Here is a 22,120-nt window from a genome sequence, read left to right as displayed (position 1 = left end):
CCATCTTGAGGCTATGTGCCCCATCCAGGTCCCCATCTTGTGGCTATGTGCCCCATCCAGGTCCCCATCTTGTGGCTCTGGTCCCCATCTTGAGGCTATGTGCCCCATCCAGGTCCCCATCTTGTGGCTATGTGCCCCATCCAGGTCCCCATCTTGGGGCTATGTGCCCCATCCAGGTCCCCATCCTGTGGCAATGTTCCCCATCCAGGTCCCCATCTTGAGGCTATGTGCCCCATCCAGGTCCCCATCTTGTGGCTATGTGCCCCATCCAGGTCCCCATCTTGTGGCTCTGGTCCCCATCTTGTGGCTATGTGCCCCATCCAGGTCCCCATCTTGTGGCTCTGGTCCCCATCTTGTACTAATGTGCCCCATCCAGGTCCCCATCTTGGGGCTATGTGCCCCATCCAGGTCCCCATCCTGTGGCAATGTTCCCCATCCAGGTCCCCATCTTGAGGCTATGTGCCCCATCCAGGTCCCCATCTTGTGGCTATGTGCCCCATCCAGGTCCCCTCTTGTGGCTATGTGCCCCCTGTGCTGTTCTTCACACACATAAAATAGAAAAAAAAAAAGATGATTCTCACCTGTCCTCCGTTCCCTCGGCGGCCTTCCTGCAGATGTGGCCCGCAGGCACCACAGAGTCCGACCCCTTGACGATCCCGACCTGGTCCAGGAGGAGCCGCCGACAGCAGCGCTGAATTGCCACACAGAGACTGTCTCCCAGCACAGCATTTTCAATGTCAGCCGCCGGCCAATCAGAGGCCAGCAGCTGACATCTGCATATGGCAATGACGTCATACTCGCTGCGCCGACACGCAGATATCAGCTGCTGGCCTCTGATTGGCCAGCGGCTGGCATTGGAAATGCAGTGCTGGGAAACAGTCTCTGTGTGGCAATTCAGCGCTGCTGTCGGCGGCTCCTCCTGGACCAGGTCGGGATCGTCAAGGGGTCTGTGCCTGCAGGCCGCATAAAGCAGCCTCAGGGGCTGCATGCGGCCCGCGTGTTTGAGGCCCCTGATCTACACTGTGTTCCGAATTATTAGGCAAATGCGTATTTTGATCACGATACTTTTTATACATGTTGTCCTACTCCAAGCTGCATATTCTTGAGAGCCAACTACCAATTAAGTAAATCTGGTGATGTGCATCTCTGTAATGAGGAGGGGTGTTGACTAATGACATCAATACCCTATATAAGGTGCGCTTAATTATTAGGCAACTTCCTTTCCTTTGGCAAAATGGGTCAGAAGAGAGATTTGACGGGCTCTGAAAAGTCCAAAATTGTGAGATGTCTTGTAGAGGGATGCAGCAGTCTTGAAATTTCCAAACTTTTGAAGCGTGATCACCGAACAATCAAGCGTTTCATGGCAAATAGCCAACAGGGTCGCAAGAAGCGTGTTGGCCAAAAAAGGCACAAAAGAACTGCCCATGAATTGAAGAAAATCAAGCGTGAAGCTGCCAAGATGCCATTCGCCACCAGTTTTGCCATATTTCAGAGCTGCAACGTTACTGGAGTATCAAAAAGCACAAGGTGTGCGATACTCAGGGACATGGCCAAGGTAAGGAAGGCTGAAAAACGACCACCTTTGAACAAGAAACATAAGATAAAACTTCAAGAATGGTTCAAGAAATATCTTAAGATTGATTTCTCAAAGGTTTTATGGACTGATGAAATGAGAGTGACTCTTGATGGGCCATATGGATGGGCCAGAGGCTGGATCAGTAAAGGGCAGAGAGCTCCACTCCGACTCAGACGCCAGCAAGGTGGAGGTGGGGTACTGGTATGGGCTGGTATCATCAAAGATGAACTTGTGGGACCTTTTCGGGTTGAGGATGGAGTGAAGCTTAACTCCCAGACCTACTGCCAGTTTCTGGAAGACAACTTCTTCAAGCAGTGGTACAGGAAGAAGTCAGTATCGTTCAAGAAAAACATGATTTTCATGCAGGACAATGCGCCATCACATGCATCCAATTACTTCACAGCGTGGCTGGCCAGTAAAGGTCTAAAAGAAGAAAAAATAATGAAATGACCCCCTTGTTCACCTGATCTGAACCCCATAGAGAACCTGTGGTCCATCAGAAAATGTGAGATCTACAGGGAGGGAAAACAGTACACCTCTCGGAACAGTGTCTGGGAGGCTGTGGTGACTGCTGCACGCAATGTTGATCGAAAACAGATCAAGCAACTGACAGAATCTATGGATGGAAGGCTGTTGAGTGTCATCATAAAGAAAGTTGGCTATATTGATCACTAATTTTTTTGGTTTTTGTTTTTGTATGTCAGAAATGTTTATTTCTAAATTTTGTGCACTGATATTGGTTTACCTGGTGAAAATAAACAAGTGAGATGGGATTATATTTGTTTTTTATTAAGTTGCCTAATAATTCTGCACAGTAATAGTTACCTGCACAAACAGATATCCTCCTAAGATAGCCAAATCTAAAAAAAAAAAACACTCCAACTTCCAAAAATATTAAGCTTGGATATTTATGAGTCTTTTGGGTTGATTGAGAACATAGTTGTTGATCAATAATAAAAATAATCCTCTAAAATACAACTTGCCTAATAATTCAGAACACAGTGTATATCTCAGATTCTGGGATTTGGGAGAATAGGATATGGAAAAATGGGAATTTCTTTTGTTATAAAAGTCCCAACAGTTGACTCTTTCTCGCACAAGATGATTCAGAAAAGGGGTAAAATGTGTATTCAGTTGCACCTTAATCTGTGATGACAGAATGGGGTTACACCTGCAAGTGTTCATCTCATTTGCTGGAAAGGGTTTGGCTTCTCCATAAAAGACTTTGCTACAAGCCCGGCCATTGACTTCAGTAAGAAGAGACCATCCCATCTCCACAGTGTAAACAAACGCTTGTAATTTTGTTACCAGTCGCAGGTCTCTTGATTGAGATGAAGTGCTGTGCGTTACTGTGTATCATTCTCTTTGGAAGTGCAGCATAATTCATGATGATTGAGTGACAGAGGAATGCAGCGCTCAGGTTTTTGGCATGACAGCCACTGGATGGATACATCCTGCTAACAGATGGGGTAGAACAGAACGCCCGCAGGGAGATTCCTTCATTGTATTAGTCTCTAAAAAACTTGGCTCCATTTTCATTTTTTTTTCTTTTTTGCAGAAGCTATAAAGATTGGAAACAATTACAATTTGGAGAAGCTTAAAGTAGGTAACAGTCATAGTGTTTGTGGAACAAACACTGAGGGTTTCATTCTTCTCTCTTCCAAACAGGTGTTTGGCACCCAGAAGATAATGTAAATGTGGCTAGCTGGCAGAATATCTCCAGACAATGGAGGGTCGAGAGCTTCTAAAACTATAAAGTGATGTGTGGTCACCGCTAGCTACCGACAAACATTACAAAAAAAGTATCTCACGATGAAATAAATGTCAGTAAGCTGCGTGTAAAGCTTAGGATCGGCCCTGAAAAGGGGAATTAGGGAACTGCATATAAAGCAATTTCTTAAAGGGGTTGTCCACTACTATATATATAACCCATGGGGGTTCAAAAATAAAATAAAAAATACAGATACTTATCAACCAGTTTTCCATCATGTCTCCGCACCACTGTTGGGACGTTATGCGACCACTGCAGCCAAACAGTGGTGACGCTCTGTCTGAACCAGAAAAAAATCAGTCTCCTAACTCTCTCATCCGTTTCGAATGGAACGTCAAGGCTGCAGCCAATCAGTGGCTACAGCCAATCAGTGGCAACTGTCACATGACATCCCTTGCCGCAAAAGGATGCGTGGAGCCCGATGGGAGACACTGCCTGTGGCGCGAACATCGGGGGCCGTGGCATGTGTTTTAATTTCTTTAAGGACCACTCTGAGCCCCTTTGTAAGGCCACGTTCAGTATTTGGTCAGTATGTTACATCAGTATTTGTAAGCCAAAACCAGGAGTGGAACAATCAGAGGAAAAATATAATAGAAACATGTTAGCACTTCTGTATTATTACCCACTCTTGGTTTTGGCTTACAAATACTGATGTAACATACTGACCAAATACTGAACATGTGAACGTGGCCTAAAGGAAAGTAAAGCAGTGGTCATTTTTTTTTTAGTTAAATGCATGTATTGGGGGTTAAATAAATAATTTTTGAAATCAGGTTTCATTAACAATGTTGCTATATAGCCTCTGTTTTGCACTGTCTAGTGCTGGCTGTTGAATGAGTTAACAGAAAATCTATCAGTGAGCTTATTCTGATCCGACAGTCTGTTACTCTTTTATTGCTCTTTTTTGAGCTCCTCTCAGCTGATTTATGACCACAGACCCCATTAAAGTTATATGTGCAGGAAAACATTCAGCCTGTAAAAGCCAAATGGTGCAAATTTTTTCTCCAAATTATCTCCGAATACATGCATTTAACTAAAAACCAAAAATTTTCACTAGTTCCTTTAAAAAAAAAACAACTTGCTCAGCTATTTCAGTTAGGGCTCATTCACACAAGTGATTTTTCTTGCACACAAAAATCCATCCGAATTTCATCAGTGTTTTGGATCGGAGTGTCATCAGAGTTTAGTCAGTGTCAATTTTTACTATCGGCCCCGTTCACATGTTCAGTATTTTACATCAGTATTTAAAACCCAAAAATCAGGAGTGGAACAATCAAGGGAAAACTATAATAGAAACACGTCACCACTTCTGCATTTATCACCCACTCTAGGTTTTGACTTACAAATACTGATGCAAAATACTGACCAAATACTGAACGTGTGAACGTGGCCTCAGAGTTTGGTTAAAGTTTCATCAGTGTTTCTCAAATTAAAAAAAAATCTGCTGGAGGTTTCTCCTATCAAAATGTTGGTGCAAAACGGACAGCACACAGATGTCATCCGTCTGTTGTCCAATTTTTCACTGACCCCCAGACTTGGTGAGATTGGTCCGAGACTTGGATAAAAATCGGATATGATTCTGTGATTTTGGGCGGACCACTCAGTCCGCAAATAAACATGGACATGTGAACAGCTCCATAAACTGTAAAAGGTAAAACTTCTATCGATGCAAAACACGGAAAGAACTCGTATGAGAAAAAATGAAATAACGAGGAATGAACTTGCTGCCTCCAGGTACGAAGCTTTTCAATTCTACAGGGAACAAGGAGGTCCGAGGACTGGACGCTCACCTGGCAGACATTTATGGCATATCCTGTGGAGGAAAATGTCTAGGATGGGAAAACCTTCTTAATATACTTCTATTATTGGAGTTACTCCCTTAAGAGTGAGATACATCCAAGAACTGAGAAAGGAAATCAGGGGGAAGTCAAATGGTAATTCTCAGAATTTACACTTGAACAGCAGGAAAACTGAATTCCCCAAGACGTCCCCGCTCCAATACAGCAGAGGGAACGAGTCCTACACACTATGTGACTGGCATTTCCCGCTATTTCCCACATAAGTAATATACACAGCAGTCATTTCAGGAATATACAACAGATATTACTAGCCCTGACTGGTTTCTTCTCTAGAGCCCTCCAGGTCAGTACAGACACTATACAGGGTGTGCAGAATTATTAGCCAATGAGGATTTTGACCATGTCATAATTTTTATGTCAATTTTCCACATCTGAGCTGTATAAAGGTGGATGCTGATTGGATGAAGCAGATCAGGTGATGTGTATTTGTAATGAGGGAGGTGAGACCTAAGGATACAACGTCCTTTATCAGGATGTGCAGAATTATTAGGCAGCTTGTTTTGTTCAGGCAAAATGGGCTGAAAAAGAGATTTTCCTGCCTCTGAAAAGTCAACAATTGTGAAAAGTCTTAGACCCTGCAGCTCCTGAGATTGCTCAGATATTGGGGCGATCAGAGAACCATCAAACATTCTGCTGCAAATAGTCAACAGGGAGCAAATAACGTGAAGAGAAAAAAAAGACGCACAAAGAAGAGAAAAGAATCAAATGTGAAGCGATCAGGAGCCATTATCCTCCAGTGCTGTCATATTCCAGATCTGCAGCCTCCCTGGAGGCCAGAAGTACGAGCTGTTCAGTGCTCAGACACGGCCGAGGTGAGGAGGCTGAGCCCGACCACCACTGAGCAAGACACAAGTACAAGGCAATCAGTACTCAGAGACTTTGCAAAGGTGAGGAGACTGAATCCGACCACCACTGAGCAAGACACAGAAGTACAAGGCGCTCAAAGAAACGGCCGAGGTGAGGAGGCCGAACCCGACCACCACTGAGCAAAACAAAGAAGTACAAGGTGCTCAGTGCTCAGAGACAAGGACGAGGTGAGGAGGCTGAGCCCGACCACCACTGAGCAAGACACAGAAGTACAAGTCAATCAGTGCCCAGAGACACGGCGGAGGTGAGGAGGCTGAGCCCGACCACCACTGAGCAAAACACAGAAGTACAAGGTGCTCAGAGACACGGCCGAGGTGAGGAGGCCGAACCCGACCACCACTGAGCAAAACAAAGAAGTACAAGGTGCTCAGTGCTCAGAGACAAGGACGAGGTGAGGAGGCTGAGCCCGACCACCACTGAGCAAGACACAGAAGTACAAGTCAATCAGTGCCCAGAGACACGGCGGAGGTGAGGAGGCTGAGCCCGACCACCACTGAGCAAAACACAGAAGTACAAGGTGCTCAGAGACACGGCTGAGGTTAGGACGCTGAGCCCAACCACCACTGAGCAAGATACAGAAGTACAAGGCAATCAGTGCCCAGAGACACGGCCGAGGTGAGGAGACTGAGCCCGACCACCACTGAGCAATATACAGAAGTACAAAGTGTTGAGTGCTCAGAGACACGGCCGAGGTGAGGAGGATGAGCCCGACCACTACTGAACAATATACAGAAGTACAAAGTGTTGAGTGCTCAGAGACACGGTTGAGGTGAGGAGGCTGAGCCCGACCACCACTGAGCAAGATACAGAAGTGCAAGGCAATCTGTGTCCAGAGACACGGTCGAAGTGAGAAAGCTGAGCCCGGCACCACTGAGCAAGACACAGAAGTACAAGTCAATCAGTGCCCAGAGACACGGCCGAGGTGAGGAGGCTGAGCTCGACCACCACTGAGCAAGACGCAGAAGTACAAGGTGCTCAGAGACACGGCTGAGGTGAGGAGGCTGAGCCCGACCACCACTGAGCAAAACACAAAAGCACAAGGCAATCAGTGCCCAGAGACATGGCCAAGTTGAAGAGGCTGAGCCCGACCACCACTGAGCAAGACAAAGAAGTACAAGGTACTCAGTGCTCAGAGACAGGGCCGAGGTTAGGAGGCTGAGCCCGACCACCACTGAGCAAGACACAGAAGTACAAGGTCCTCAGTGCTCAGAGACACGGCCAAGCTAAGGAGGCTGAGCCCGACCACCACTGAGCAAGTCACAGAAGTGGAAACGTCAAGATTCGACCAACAAATGTCTAAAGACAGATTGTTCACTGGTTTTATTGGCTGATGAGATGGGATTCTTTCTGTAGGCGATGGATGGGCCGTGGTTGGATCAGTAACGGGCACAGACCTCCACATCCCCTCCAGCGAGGTGGAGGTGGGGACTGCTATGGGCTGGGACTATTAAAGATGAGCTGGTTGTTCTTTTTTAGGTTGAAGATTAACTTAAAATCAACTCCCAAACCTCCTGCCATTTTTAGAAAACACTGTCAGGGCCGGCTGCAGGTTTTTCTGGACCCCGGGTGAAAGAGTCTCAGTGGGCCCCTTTAACACATACCACGATTCATGATGCACAGATACCGCAGAGAAATCTATATATATAGTACAATGCCGAAGATTTCACCTCTTACATTACATGAGTGATATTTATTGTAAATTCTACAATAGCTCAGAAACTGGCGAATCGCTCCACACAGTATACTGGCCCCCATATAACGCTCCATACAGGATACTAGCCCCCATAAAATGCTCCATACAGAATACTGGCCCCCATATAACGCTCCATACGGAATACTGGCCCCCATATAACGCTCCATACAGAATACTGGCCCCCATAACAGGCTCCGTACAGGATACTGGTCCCCTTATAACACTCCATACAGGATACTGCCCCCCATATAATGCTCCATGCAGGCTGTTCCCCTTACATAATGCCCTATGCAGGCTGTTCCCCCCTTATAATGCCACATGCAGGCTGTCACTCCCCCCCCCATATAATGCCCCATGCAGGATGTCCCTTTCCCCCCCATATAATGCCCCATGCAGGATGTCTCCCCCCTCTTTATAATGCCCCATGCAGGATGTCACCCCCCCATATAATGCCCCATGCAGGATGTCACCTCCCCATATAATGCTCCATGCAGGATGTCACCTCTCCCCCCATATAATGCCCCATGCAGGATGTCACCTCTCCCCCCATATAATGCCCCATGCAGGATGTCACCCCCCCATATAATGCCCCATGCAGGATATCACCCCCCATATAATGCTCCATGCAGGATGTCACCTCTCCCCCCATATAATGCCCCATGCAGGATGTCACCCCCCCCATATAATGCCCCATGCAGGATGTCACCCCCCCATATAATGCCCCATGCAGGATGTCACCCCCCATATAATGCCCCATGCAGGATGTCACCCCCCATATAATGCTCCATGCAGAATGTCACCTCTCCCCCCATATAATGCCCCATGCAGGATGTCACCCCCCCATATAATGCCCCATGCAGGATGTCACCCCCCATATAATACCCAATGCAGGATGTCAGCCCCCCACATAATGCCCCATGCCTCCATACATGAAAAAAAATAAAAATCAAATACTCACCTCACTCCTCCTCACCTGCTGCCGCTGCTCAGGTCTGAACTCCAGCGTTCCCGGCGTCATCCTGCTCTGCGCTGCCTGTGACGGCTCAGGGGAGGGTGCGGTGGAAAGACGCCACCGCACCTTCTGACCTGAGACGTCACAGGGAGCGCTCAGCAGGAAGACAGCTGATCTGCGGAGGCACTGGGAGAGGTAAGTATCCGGCTGCCAGGGCCCTGAGCAAGCGGGGGAGAAGGGAGGGCGCTGGCACCGCTCTCCTCCGCCCATAGCCCGGCGGGGGGCCTGACCCCAAGTGGGCCCCCTGCCTGCTCAGGGCCCCGACACTTGCCCAGGTGAGCCGGGTGCTGACGCCGGCCCTGATACTGCCTTCAAGTAGTAGTGCAGGAAAAAGTCTGCGTCTTTCAAGAAAACCAGGATTCTTCTTCAGGACAAGGCTCCTCCATCACAGCATTGAAGTCTCCATTGCTCAGTGCTAGTAAAGGCCTTAAAGATGAAAGAATAATGACCCGACCCCGTCCTCACCAGACCTAAACCCTACTGAGAACTTGTGGGCTCTTCTTAAATGGGAGCTTTACCTCTCTGAACAGTGTCTGGGGTTGTGGTTGGTGCTGCCCAAAAAGATGATCATCAACAGATGAAGAACCTGACAGACTCCATGGACACAGTTTATGGCTGTTATTGAGAAGAAGGATGGCTATATTACTATATTGGTCACTGATATATACTTTTTATATATATTTTGTACATTTTGAGGTGTCTGATTATTATTCTCACTTTCAGTTGAAAATAATTGAGATGGAAATAATTACATTTTTCATTTAATTAAATAATAATTCTGCACACACAGATATTCTCCTAAGACAAAACTGCACTTTTACTTTCTTAAATATTCAGTTTTCAGGTTTATTAACCTTTTGGATTTGTTAATAACTTTGCACACAGTGTATAGGTAGAAGCTTGTTTTCCAATCTTGTGTGAATGTTTATTACACATATACAATGTTACAAATGAAGTTTCCTAGAAATGTAAGACAAGTCCATGGTGACTTCCCAAGACCCGGCCTGAGGTTGTGAAGCCGCCACACATGAGATTATTAGCAGATGCTTCTGAAATTGGCCGGGTCCACCGACATTTATCACCCGGGTGTTTCCAGATTTAGAAAAAAGTAATATTAGAAATGATGTAATGTCAGCCATACTCATTGTTATCATTGTTAAGCAGCTTTTTCTGAAAAAGGTATAACCCTTATGTTACAAAGTATGATGAACTAAAGGTATCAGTCACCAGATTTCACAATATAAACTGCATACATTATTACATGCATATATTAAACCTGATGAGGCAGATGTACTTACTTTGAAAATCCTTGTCAGAATGGTTGTGTAATCCTCTTTTCCTACTTGATATTAAAATGGGCATTTTATGAATCCAGCTCATTAGGTGGGGAAACTGACATGGATTTTCATAGTAGGCACACCAGCCTCATCATGTCTAAGAGACTTATTTATTAATGTACACATCTTGTATTATGAAAAGCTTTAAGGGTTTTATATTTATTGGAAGTATTTTGATTTTTGGGTGAGAAACAAACAGGTTTCCAAATAATCTCCAATGTTCCTGCCCCTGTCATTTAAGAAAATCTATATTTAAATAAATCATAAAGCTATGTGGGACTTTGTTTCCTAAACCAATTGCCAAACTCCACTGTTTCCTTAGGAAACTTCCTGCAAGTTAAAAAATGTCCGTGTAGCCACAATAGTCGTTATCTCTGCACGTACGGTATATACAGGAGAGACCCGTCCAAGAAGCGGATTACTAAAGGGTTAATCCCAATGTTAAAGATGCAACTAATGTGAATGCTCTACTGTCCATCATCGTATGAAATAATGACCATGTAGACTGACGTTTTCAGCCTCAAAAGCCCCCACACACCTTAGATAGCTGCTATAATAAAAGCTCAAGATCTGCTGATATCCGTAGATATTGGGGATACAGTGGGGGGCAGGGATTTTTCTGGACTTCTTGGCGGTCGTAATATCAAAGAACATTACAGTTAGCTTCTCGCCAGCCTAAAATCACTGATAACAGGGAACAATAGATTGTCTGATCCTAATAGCTGTGAATTGTTGTGCAATCTGCAAGTTTAATATCATTTTAAGCGTCACACAGTGGTTACAGGTGGTACTGCACCTCGGTGATGTCTTCATTAGGTCTCATACACATGATACATATAGTTCATTGTGCCTGGGGCTCAGTGTACCGCCATATTGTGCCTCCTTACCCATCACAGCCTTCCATCAGAGGTATTCGTCAGCCAATGCTCCCGTTGTATTCACTTGACAGAAGGCTCAGAAATCCTTTATTGACGACTAGTTTCAATGCTCTCATGGCATGACAAGGATCAAAGATATTACATATTAAAAATGTCCAAATATAACAGATTTGTTGTAGTGTCTGGGTTTACACCATTGCTGTTCTTTATATTGCATTTCATTATATGCGCATAAGGCTGCATTCACACATCTGTGTATATTTGAGTAAAACAAACAGTTTTTTTTATTTCTCGTGTGTCATCTGTTTTGCATTCTTGTTGCACCATTTTTTCTCACCCTTTTTTAAAAAGGAGGTAAACTGCCGGAACTTTTATTTATCCCCTGACTCTTAACAATGGATCAGTTAAAAACAAATGAAACACGGATGGAAAACTGAAGTACACGGTCTGTCTCCATTTTTCTCGGATCCCCGTGGACTTTAATGGCCAAGTCAAAAGGGATGAGAACACGACCTGCTCTGAGTCTCGTGGATTGCACACATGGATAGGCTTTTTTAAATGAATGTGGGTATGGATCAATGAAACTCTATGGGTCCGGGTGCTAACAGGCTGCACATGGACGTGTCACATGGATGTGTGAATGCAGCCTAAATGGAATATAGCATTCAATTCATAAAGGTTTATTTCCACCTTTAAAAGTATCTAAAAGATGGGGGATCTATAAAATAGGGGAAAACTTGCTAATCAATGGAGGTCCGACTAGTAAGACCCCAAGGTTTCCAAGATCGGAGTTCTGCAGAGGCCCATCTAAATGGAGCAGTTGGCCGGACTTGCTCATCTCTGCTATATTTATAGTCTACGGGACTACTGTAAATAATCAGGTACAGTGCTAGCCCTCTTCCAGCAGTCCCACAGACAATGAATAGAGAGGAGATGAGCATGTCTGGCCACCTTGCCTTTCAGATGGAGATCTGCATGGCTCTGTTATTGGGATTGGTGGGGGTCCCAGTGGTCAGACCCCCACTAATTCGCAACCTAACACCTATCACCTAAAAAGGTGCTTACTTCTAAAAATCTGACTAAACCTAGAATCTTTAGGTGGAAGGGAAATCTGTCAGCAGTTTTTGCTATGTAATCGGAGAGCAGCGTGATGTAGGGGCAGAGACCCTGATTCAGCAATGTGTCACTTACTGGACAGCTTGCTGTAGTTTGGCCAGGATCCCTGTTTTCTCTGCTGTAGATGTAGTAGTGTTCAGAATGCTGAGCTGTGTATAACCTCGCCCACATCCCTGATTGGCAGCTTCCTGTGTACACTGTCAGCAAGCTGCCAATCAGTGGTGCAGATTAGCTAGACTGCAGTACTGCAGAGATAATTTCCTACTGATAAAACACTGATTGTATTGAAACTACAACACACAGCCTAATAAGTGACACATCCCTGGAATAAGGCTCTACTGCTCTATATCATGCTGTTCTCAGACTAAATAGCGAAAACCCGCTGAAAGATTCCCACTAAAGTTGTGTGATGCCCAATAAGGAAGCTCTGTTATTCAGGACTGACAAATTCATATAATTCTGGCTGATACCAGCCACCACTAGGGGGAGCTCACTACATATGATTTATACACACAATATTGAATGTGATGGAAGCTGTATAAATATGTGTGCAGGGGGCTCCCCCTAGTGATGGGTAAGCACTATGAGAGTGTAAGGACAGGAGAAAGAAAGAAAGAAAAAGAAAGAAAAAGAAAGAAAGAAAGAAAGAAAGAAAATGCTCTAATAGTAGATACTATAAATGATTGGTTCTTTGTGTCTTTCAATCTTATAAGTTCAAAGCATGAGAACAGATATTAAATAAGTTATGGGAACTGATAGAAATGTATGCAAAAAGAAACGTGAATAATAATGGGGTGATAATAATAACTATTACAGAAGTTTATAGAAGCTTCTTCTTTGATATTTAGAATAGAAATACAAAAGTTACATACATCGCTCGGATATGAGACTACTAAGATGGGGGTCGGTAACTCTCAGGCCTCGTTTTGTTTTGCTTTACAGCGAGTTAAGAAGTTGTTTTACTTGTTTGCAGATATAACTTTCGTATTCTGTTTCTCTGCGGTGCAGCAGTCGCTCCGTGCGTACGCCTCATTGAGAACATTCTCCTGCTAAACCATCTGTGTCATTGTTTACAAAAAATGCAAAGAATCCAAGAACTGCACTCATTTTGCTGGTTTTGCCTTCTAAGTTATATAATATAAATGTTATGTATAGATAAAATGTACATTGAAAAGACAAGGAAGAAATGTGTGCGGTCACTAGTGCTCTGCAAGTGGATCAAGAGCGACACCTGCTGGTAACTACTGGCTGAGGCTACTATGTAGGAAAAAATGCCCAGGTTTTACCAGTGTTTGCATCCCTTACATGCCAGAGTCACGGCTGATAAATTAAGTGCAAAAATATTTGGGCCTAAATCAAACAAAGAAAAAAAAAAACATAATCAGAGTCAATATAAGGAAGGTTTCACAATAACAGTTTAGGTGACGAGTAATCACAATGACTTAGTTGTGTTTATACATTGCAGCCAATTAGAATAGGCAGAGCTTCTGTGGGAGGGACTGAGCAGCAGCCTGAACCAATGATGTGACAGGGGGTGTGGCTCAGACTACCATAGACTCCTGTAGGCACTGTAGCTAAACTGTAGTCCCAGATCACAGCCTCGTACTAATGAGATGAGCTAAAAAGACAAAAATAAATAGCATGTAATAATGTTTTGTAGGTGGTGACTTGTTTGATATGATTTGTGAGGTAGTGACAGGACATTCATTTTAACTACACCCGGACCACCCATAGGTATTAAATGCCCAGGTAGTCTGCATTTTACATTCTAAGGCTATGTTCGTACATTGCATTTTTTCAGGTTTTTTAGGCAAATTTTGGTTTTTGTTTGATCAGGATTTTGTGCTTTGCATGTTTTATTTTGCACAATACAGCATGTCACTTCTTCCAGTGTTTTTCACCCATTGAAAGTAATGGGTAGTGAAAAAACGCTGAAAAAACACCTAGTATAAACAGCTATCAGGTTTTGCTGTGTTTTTAGTGAAAGAAAGCAAGTACAATGGTATGTGAAACTCATTTACTTTTGTGATTTTACCATCTTGTCTTGGTCACCTGATATGGCAGCTTGGATTAGGACAGTTTAATTAAATTAGTGATGTGTAAACAGTAAACATTGGCTGAGCTAGGTGTGAGATTGAACAATACCTGTGGCCAATGGAGGTGTGAAATTGAACATTGCCTGAACAACTGAATGGCAGACCATAGTGTCCCACAAACTCAATGCACTGCCAGTGTCTTAGGTAAACTATTACTGAACAATTCATCTCCCCCACTGTTACATTTGTAATTCTGGTTAATATGGTTTCACATATGTCTTGCATTGGGGACCTATGTTCACGCTTCTGTGGTGGAAGCAAAGCTGAACTTTGGGATCCTGAAAAATGCATCAAATACACCAAAAACGCACCAAAACCTGCGTTTTTGACTCAACTTCTTTCCTGCCAAGAGATCAGGTCTTGCTGCAGAAAAAAAAATGCCTAGTGTGAACATAGCCTAAAATGTCACTACATGCGATCGTGCAGCTGCGGAAGTGGGGAGTCAGCTGTCAGGCAGGCAAAAGGCAGAGATCGTTTATAACCGTCTCTGCCTTCTCTATTGCTATTTACACAGCGCTAAATAGAGTTTACATGATTGATTAATTGTTTGATAAATCAGACTAATTGATGTTGAATGCCAAATATTCTTATCTCTTTATTTTTTATTTCTTTTATTTGTTTCGTAAATCAGACTTTTATTGATGTGGCAATGTTAAAAATTCTTATTTCTTTATTGTTTTTGTTTTTTTAGTTTAATTTATTTACAGATTGGATAAAACCAGTAGGACTTTAGTATTGCAGTACATAGTTAAATTAACAGTCTTCTCTATAGACTCACACCCACCGTATGCGTACTAGGGTTAATTAATCAATATAAAATGCTGAAGCAAATCACAGAGGAGTAAAAGTAGATACGAACAAACTGTATAAAACGCATCAAAGTAGAAAAAAAATATCCATATTGGAATTTTCCATCCAGATGATTACACTAAAGACATTAAAAGTCTGGACTTCAGGAATTGCATTTATGTAAATGGAATGTTTTCAAATAAATAAATTTAGATTTCCCAAGACAAAAAAATTGTGACGATAAATAAGTTAGAGGACTTGGATGACCATTTATGGGATCAGAGAAAGGGAAAAAAAATCAGATTTCCCTTCTACAAATGTGTCATGTACAGTAGATCTCAGGGTGAACACTTTTCCAGGAGCTGACATGTAGCTCACTGGCGCCACCTGTTGGCTTCAATTGCAATTGTTGCTTTCTCAATATATAGTACAAAAACTGCACTTACATTCAATTGTAATGTTAATGTTCATCCTTTGTGCAATTACATTTTTTGTGTTTTTTTGCTTCACACTATAGCATTTTTAAGTTAAATTTGAGTCACATGTTGAGAAATGGATAAACCAAACAATTGGGGTAAATTGCTTAATAAATTGGGGCCAGGATATTATGATAATTTAAAAGCTTAATTTTTCATTGTAGGTACATCAGAGCAATAAAAAAAATAGGTTGACAAATTTGATTAAATGGTAGCCTTTAAAGGGAATCTGTCAGAAGGGTTTTGCTATGTAATCTGAGAGTAGCATGATGTAGGGTCAGAGACCCTGATTCCAGCGATGTGTCACTTACTGGGCTGCTTATTGTAGTTTTGATAATCACCTGTTGATAAAACAGTGATTTTATCACTAAAGGACTAGTAAACTTGCTGCCAGGTAGTTCAACCCTGCCCACCACCACTGATGCACAGTGTATACAGAAAGGAGCCAATCAGTAGTGTGGGTGGGGTTATACATAGCTCAGCATTCAGAGCTCTGCTAGATATTCAGCAGAGAAAACAGTTTTTAATCAAAACTGCAGCACCCAGTAAAGTAAGTGACACATTGCTGGAATCAGGGCCTCTGCACATTCATCATGCTGCTCTCAGATAGATAACAAAAACCTGGTGACAGATTCCCTTTAAATAGTCACTGTCATTTCAATAGACTTTACATAAACATGCTTCTTACTCCACTTATGAGCTACTTCCCCTCTTCTTGCCTCCTGAGCTTATCACTCATTGTGAAATACTACTAAAAATCCGCCTTGCATAAGGCAAAAATGACTTTCAGCTCACTTAGGTATGAGATTGCAGCTGCGTACTGAAGTCTATGGTTAGATCAGAGCTTCTTCTTTCTAGTAAGTGCTTATCTCACCCAGTGCTGGATTCACTGCTACACTGCTCAATACTATTGTATAATGTCCTTCATTCTGCTGCTGTATATGAACATGTGCTAAATAGAGACAGGAGAAGGGAATCCCTTGTGTCTGTGCGTGTCGTGTATGGGAGACATGATAGCAGTATCTACCCTCTAGGTCAGAGACAACTGAAGATTAGAGATGGAGGCTGCGGAAGGAAAAACTGGTGAAAAAATGCAGGATACTGCCAGGTATGGTGTTATTCCTCCTGTACACACACAGCAGCTTATATTAAACAGTTACCTGAAACAACAGGTAAGATATAAGAACCTCAGCTGAATCCCAATTTTACATCAATGTTGTCCATTGTGCGACAGAACTGACATTGTGGTTATAATGAGGCTTATTGTGGGGCTTTCAGGTATATTTTAAATATAAAACAAATTAAAACATATGCCATGCTCTAGAATTGGTATTTAGGTATACATAAGGGAAATTTCCGAAAATTAAAAGTAGCCATAATCTGAGTGCAGTATATAGTATATACAAGTGCATCTCACTAAATTAGGATATCATCAAAAAGTTAATTTATTTCAGTTCTTCAATACATAAAAGTGAAACTTAAAACTTAAAAGTTCGGGGTTCGTACCGGACAGTGCTAAATTCTGAACATGGACTTCTCCCGGAAGTCCATTTTAATGTTTGGAGTTCCAGGGGAAGTCCGGGGATAAGAGAGAGATTTTCCAGATCCCAAATTTGGGTATCCATTGCTTTCAATGGGGTTTGGGTTCAGGTTTAAGTTCGGGTACTGTTCTGGTACCCGAACCGAACTTCAACTAAAGTTTGGGTAAGGTGCCAGAAGCCCGAAATTCCATGTGTCCACTCATCCCTACTTTTAACTCCTTTTCCAACATTGGGTGCACCCCTTACACATTGGCTGCTACCTCTGTTATACAACTAGCATCTGCCTCTGACAGTAGCGACTGGAGCAAGCTCTGATTACTGCTGTTTAACAGCTCAAATGCCGCTCTCAATCTCGGACAGCGGCCTTTAAGCGGTGCGATCCCTATGAGTCGTCCGTTCTGGCACTCATTAACCCCCCCCCCATCCTACCCAATCACAGGGAGCCAATGGGTTGCCATTGTTGCCCGGGAACTACTGAAGGCCCCGTCTTCAATCAATCGCAAGTTCAAGTCCCTCAGGGGACTGAAAGCAAAAGTAATAAAAAAGCATTTTTAATAATAGAGAAACAAAAAGCATAAAAGTTTTATTTTCCCAATTCAAAAATAAATAAAGAAATATTTAACCCATATGATAAAAATTAAAATGCTATGCGACCAAAATGGTATCAAGAAAAACAACTCAAAAAAGCGCTCCATCGCTCGAAAAAAGAAAAAAAAGTTACTGGTCTCAATAAATGTGGTAATTAGCAACAAAGTGGAGGTACTAGACCATCACTCAGTAAATAATAATCACAGTATTAAAGATAATTAGATAGCAAAATTGTGAAATTTAAAACATAACTTTTAATACGATATATAAAATGTGCCACTCAATTAGAAGCAAGTCGCTGGGCCAACCTGACCATTAACAGAAATATAGCCCAGAGACCACCCCTGTGTATATAAAGAATGGTTTATTGATCACCCCTGCAGTAAGGAGATCAAAAACATTTGTAGGATAGATTCTATAACAGAAGGACCATAGAAAAACAGGGATCAGTGGAGAAAACCCTGTGTCAAACAGATAACCACTATGATAAAGATTTTTTTCCGGTCTGTGTAACCAAAATAGTCACTGAAACATGTACTCAAGGTCCACACATTTACCTAGTAACCACGAGTCCATGAAGATAAAAGTGACATAAAAAAGTGATTATACATAGTATAGTCTGAGTGCAGACAACAACTTTTTATCACAGTTCAATTATATAAGAGAAAAAAATGGAATTATCTCACCCATTCTTTCTTGATTAACAAGGGAGGAGGTAGATGTCCAGAGTTACCTTTTGAACACAAAGTGGGGACATGGGTTGACCCTATTATTCCCTGTCAGCTCACAATATTACTGACCCCACAACGCCTGCCCTTACAAGGGCAGTCCACAGCTAGCCCTGTATAAAGACCCTGCACTTTCCCTTATTTTTCATGTCCCTACGCGTTTCATCCAAGCCAGGGGTTGATTAAGAGTAGCAAGGGCCCCGGGCAGTTTAGAAGGCGCGGCCCCCCCCCCACACCTGATTTATCACGTGACATGTCACATGATCCCCTGTGATAGATCATGTGATAGTTCACGGGAAATTAATTTGGCATAATATTAATTGTGCTGCCTCATCTGAGAGCAGCACAATATTGGGGCAGATGCCCTGATTCCAGCGATGTGTCACTTTTTCAGCTGCTTGTTGTCATTTTGAGAAAATCACCGTTTTATCTGCTGCAGATCTAGCAGCTCTCTGAATGCTGCGCTCTGTATAGCCCCACCCACACCACTGATTGGCAGCTTTCTGCCCATGCTCAGTGTACACAGAAATCTACTGATCAGTGATGGGGGTGGGGTCCTACAGAACTTACTAGTCATCTAGTGATAATTACCTTCTGACAAATCAATGATTTTATCAAAACAACACTAAGCAGCCCAGTAAGTGACACATTACTGGAATCAGTGCCTCTAACCCTACATTATGCTGCTCTCAGATTAGGTGGCAAAAACCTGATGACAGATTCCCTTTAAAGGAGCTGTAAACACAAAAAAAGTTTGTATTAAAAAAAATACAAGCCATTTGTGAAATTAACTTTTTTTCATTCTTAATTCACATTAGACTGTATCTTCAACACTTTTGTCAGCAGGTCTTATTACTGACTCTGAATAGGGCAGCTCTCTCCCTCTCCCTCAGCAGAAAGTCACAGCATGGTTAAAAAACGGGATCTTTTATGATTTTCTCATAATAAATAAAAAAGGACATGCAAGTCCTCCAAACTATTTTCCGTTTCTGTATAGGGGAGGTCCTAAATCTTTCTTGTTCTTTAGTTGATCACATGTCAAAAAGGCAAAGCATTTACTATGAACTCGCCTAAAAAAATATACACTTGGAGAGTAATATCATCATCTGCATGTAAATATTGCTTGACTCTAAGGGCTCGCTCACACTGTCGTATAACACGGCCGAATGCTATGTGATGTTTTATCGGATAGGACTCGGCCCTATGTTATACTATGGGACAGTGCAGATCTGCGATTATTGGCATGAGAAAATAATCTCATTCGATATTCGGACCATGTGCACCCATACAAGTCTACGGGTGCACGTAAAACATTGGACTGCACTCGGATGTCATCCAAGTGCAGTCCGATGAACACTCACAGAGACTATGGAGAAGATGGAGAAATTAAGTTCTCCATCTTCTCCATATCTGTGCTGCGAGAGAATCGGATCACACTCAGTTGAAGCTCTGACAGAGTTTGAGCCGAGTGTCATTAGCATAATTTGCCCTATTCTCTTGCATGAGAGAATATATGGCTTAGTGAGTGGACCCTAAAACTGAATAGTAGTGACGGACAGGCACCTCACAAGCGGGATCCATGTAGCTCTCAGATGTCATGTAGGTAGGGCTTCATTCCATGGGGTAGGGCTTAATTTCAAGGTATATAAAAAAATGGACTTCAAATAAAAATTAAATGAACACAAAAAGCACTAATTGAATTATTTTTTTCGTATTTATGTTTGCAGCCACTTTAAAAACCCTTTGAGGACCAAGGCACATATATGTCCCATAGTGTTAAACTGGAAAAAAATTTGATTGAATAAAATTTAAGGTCCTCCAAGGTTTAAGTAGGTCATAAATTCATATGAATACTTGCTCATACAATTGCACATGCCAAAAGATGAAGAAGAACAGAATCAAAAATATGACATTAAGTGGAGCACTTACAGGTATTCAAGGTGAAAGAGACCAGCAAAGGCATCGTCTCGAATGACAGTAAATGAGTTAGAATTCAGCAAGCTGAAAATGAAGACAGCAGGTTAGAAGCAAACCAGACTTTATGGTGCTCAGAATTAGTCAAGCAGAATTTATTGACTGCTGTTGCAAAGCACTGAGACTCCCACTGTGTATAGATGGCGCCGTGCGGCCTCCCGCTGTGTATAGATGGCGCCGTGCGGCCTCCCGCTGTGTATAGATGGCGCCGTATAGATGGCTACGCGCGGCCTCCTGCTGAGTATACGTGTATAGATGGCTACGTGCGGCCTCCTGCTGAGTATAGATGCCGCACGGCGCTCCCCCCAGAGACAGCAGGAGGCCGCACAGCGCCATCTATACTCAGCGGGAGACCGCACGTAGCCATCTATACACAGCAGGAGGCCACACGGCGACATCTATACTCAGCGGGGGGCCGCATGTAGCCATCTATACACAGCGGGGGGCGCACGGAGCCATCTATACACAGCAGGAGGCCACACGGCGCCGTCTATACACAGCGGGGGGCCGCACGTAGCCATCTATACACAGCGGGGGGCGCACATAGCCATCTATACACAGCGGGGGGCCGCACATAGCCATCTATACACAGCGGGAGGCCGCACGGCGCCCCCCCCAGAGACATCAGGAGGCCGCACGGCGCCAACTATACTCAGCAGGAGGCCGCATGCAGTCATACACACACACAAACATATACAGACACGCATAAACACATTTGAAACACAAAATACATACAAACAGACATCACACAATGACATCTGCTCACACACACACACACAAACAGACAGACATCACACACACACACACCTGCCCACACACACACACACACACATATACACACACACACCTGCCCACAAACACACACACACACATATACACACACACACACACACACACCTGCCCACACACACCTGCCCACAAACACACACACACCTGCCCACACACACACACACACACACCTGCCCACAAACACACACACATATACACACACACCTGCCCACAAACACACACACATATACACACACACACACCTGCCCACACACACACCTGCCCACAAACACACACACACCTGCCCACACACACACACATATACACACACACACACACACATCTGCCCACACAGACACCTGCCCACAAACACACACACACCTGCCCACACACACACACATACACACCTGCCCACACACACACACCTGCCCACAAATACACCTGCCCAGAAACACACCTGCCCAGAAACACACACACACACCTGCCTACACACACACACACACACATATACACACACACACACCTGCCCACACAGACACACACAAACACACACACACACACACACACACACATACATACATACATACACACACACTCACCATCCCCCGGCTCCATTCCTCCTTCCTGCCTGCTCTGTCTCTTTTCCGGTGCAGCACTGCGTGACGTCACAGCTAGGAGACACAGCCGCGCACAGGGCCATGTCTCCTAGCAGTGACGCGGCCGGGCCAGCACAGGGAAGTTAACTGCTGCAGTGCTGGCCCGGCCGATGAAGAAGTAGCGGCGGCCGCTGCTGGGGGAACGGTCCGGGCCCCCCCCTCCCGCCACTGCTACCGCTATGTGCCGCGGCAGCCTGCACATATAATGAGGGCAATCCGGCATTAGACACCCCGCCTGGAGCCGCGGGCCCCCTGCGAGGTCCTAAATCTTTCTTGTTCTTTAGTTGATCACATGTCAAAAAGGCAAAGCATTTACTATGAACTCGCCTAAAAAAATATACACTTGGAGAGTAATATCATCATCTGCATGTAAATATTCCTTGACTCTAAGGGCT

At 43.7% G+C, this 22,120-nt stretch overlaps 1 long non-coding RNA gene across 1 annotated transcript in view; it reads right to left on the bottom strand.

Moving 5' to 3' along the window:
• LOC141271223 (uncharacterized) overlaps positions 1-21,726 on the bottom strand; it is a 71,410-nt gene extending 49,684 nt beyond the window's left edge. The window contains exons 1-2 of the long non-coding RNA XR_012321866.1: positions 21,669-21,726; positions 20,257-20,328 (exon numbers count right to left, since the gene is read on the bottom strand). This is a non-coding gene — a long non-coding RNA (uncharacterized lncRNA). The remainder of the gene's footprint in view (positions 1-20,256; positions 20,329-21,668) is intronic.
• Between the last annotated feature and the right edge of the window lie 394 nt (positions 21,727-22,120).

This window comes from Phyllobates terribilis, unplaced genomic scaffold (genome assembly GCF_046119375.1).
Source record: "Phyllobates terribilis strain yellow unplaced genomic scaffold, ASM4611937v1 Scaffold_5__5_contigs__length_657084704, whole genome shotgun sequence".
In the NCBI taxonomy this organism is placed as follows: domain Eukaryota; kingdom Metazoa; phylum Chordata; class Amphibia; order Anura; family Dendrobatidae; genus Phyllobates; species Phyllobates terribilis.
This window is presented reverse-complemented; position numbering and strand designations above follow the sequence as displayed.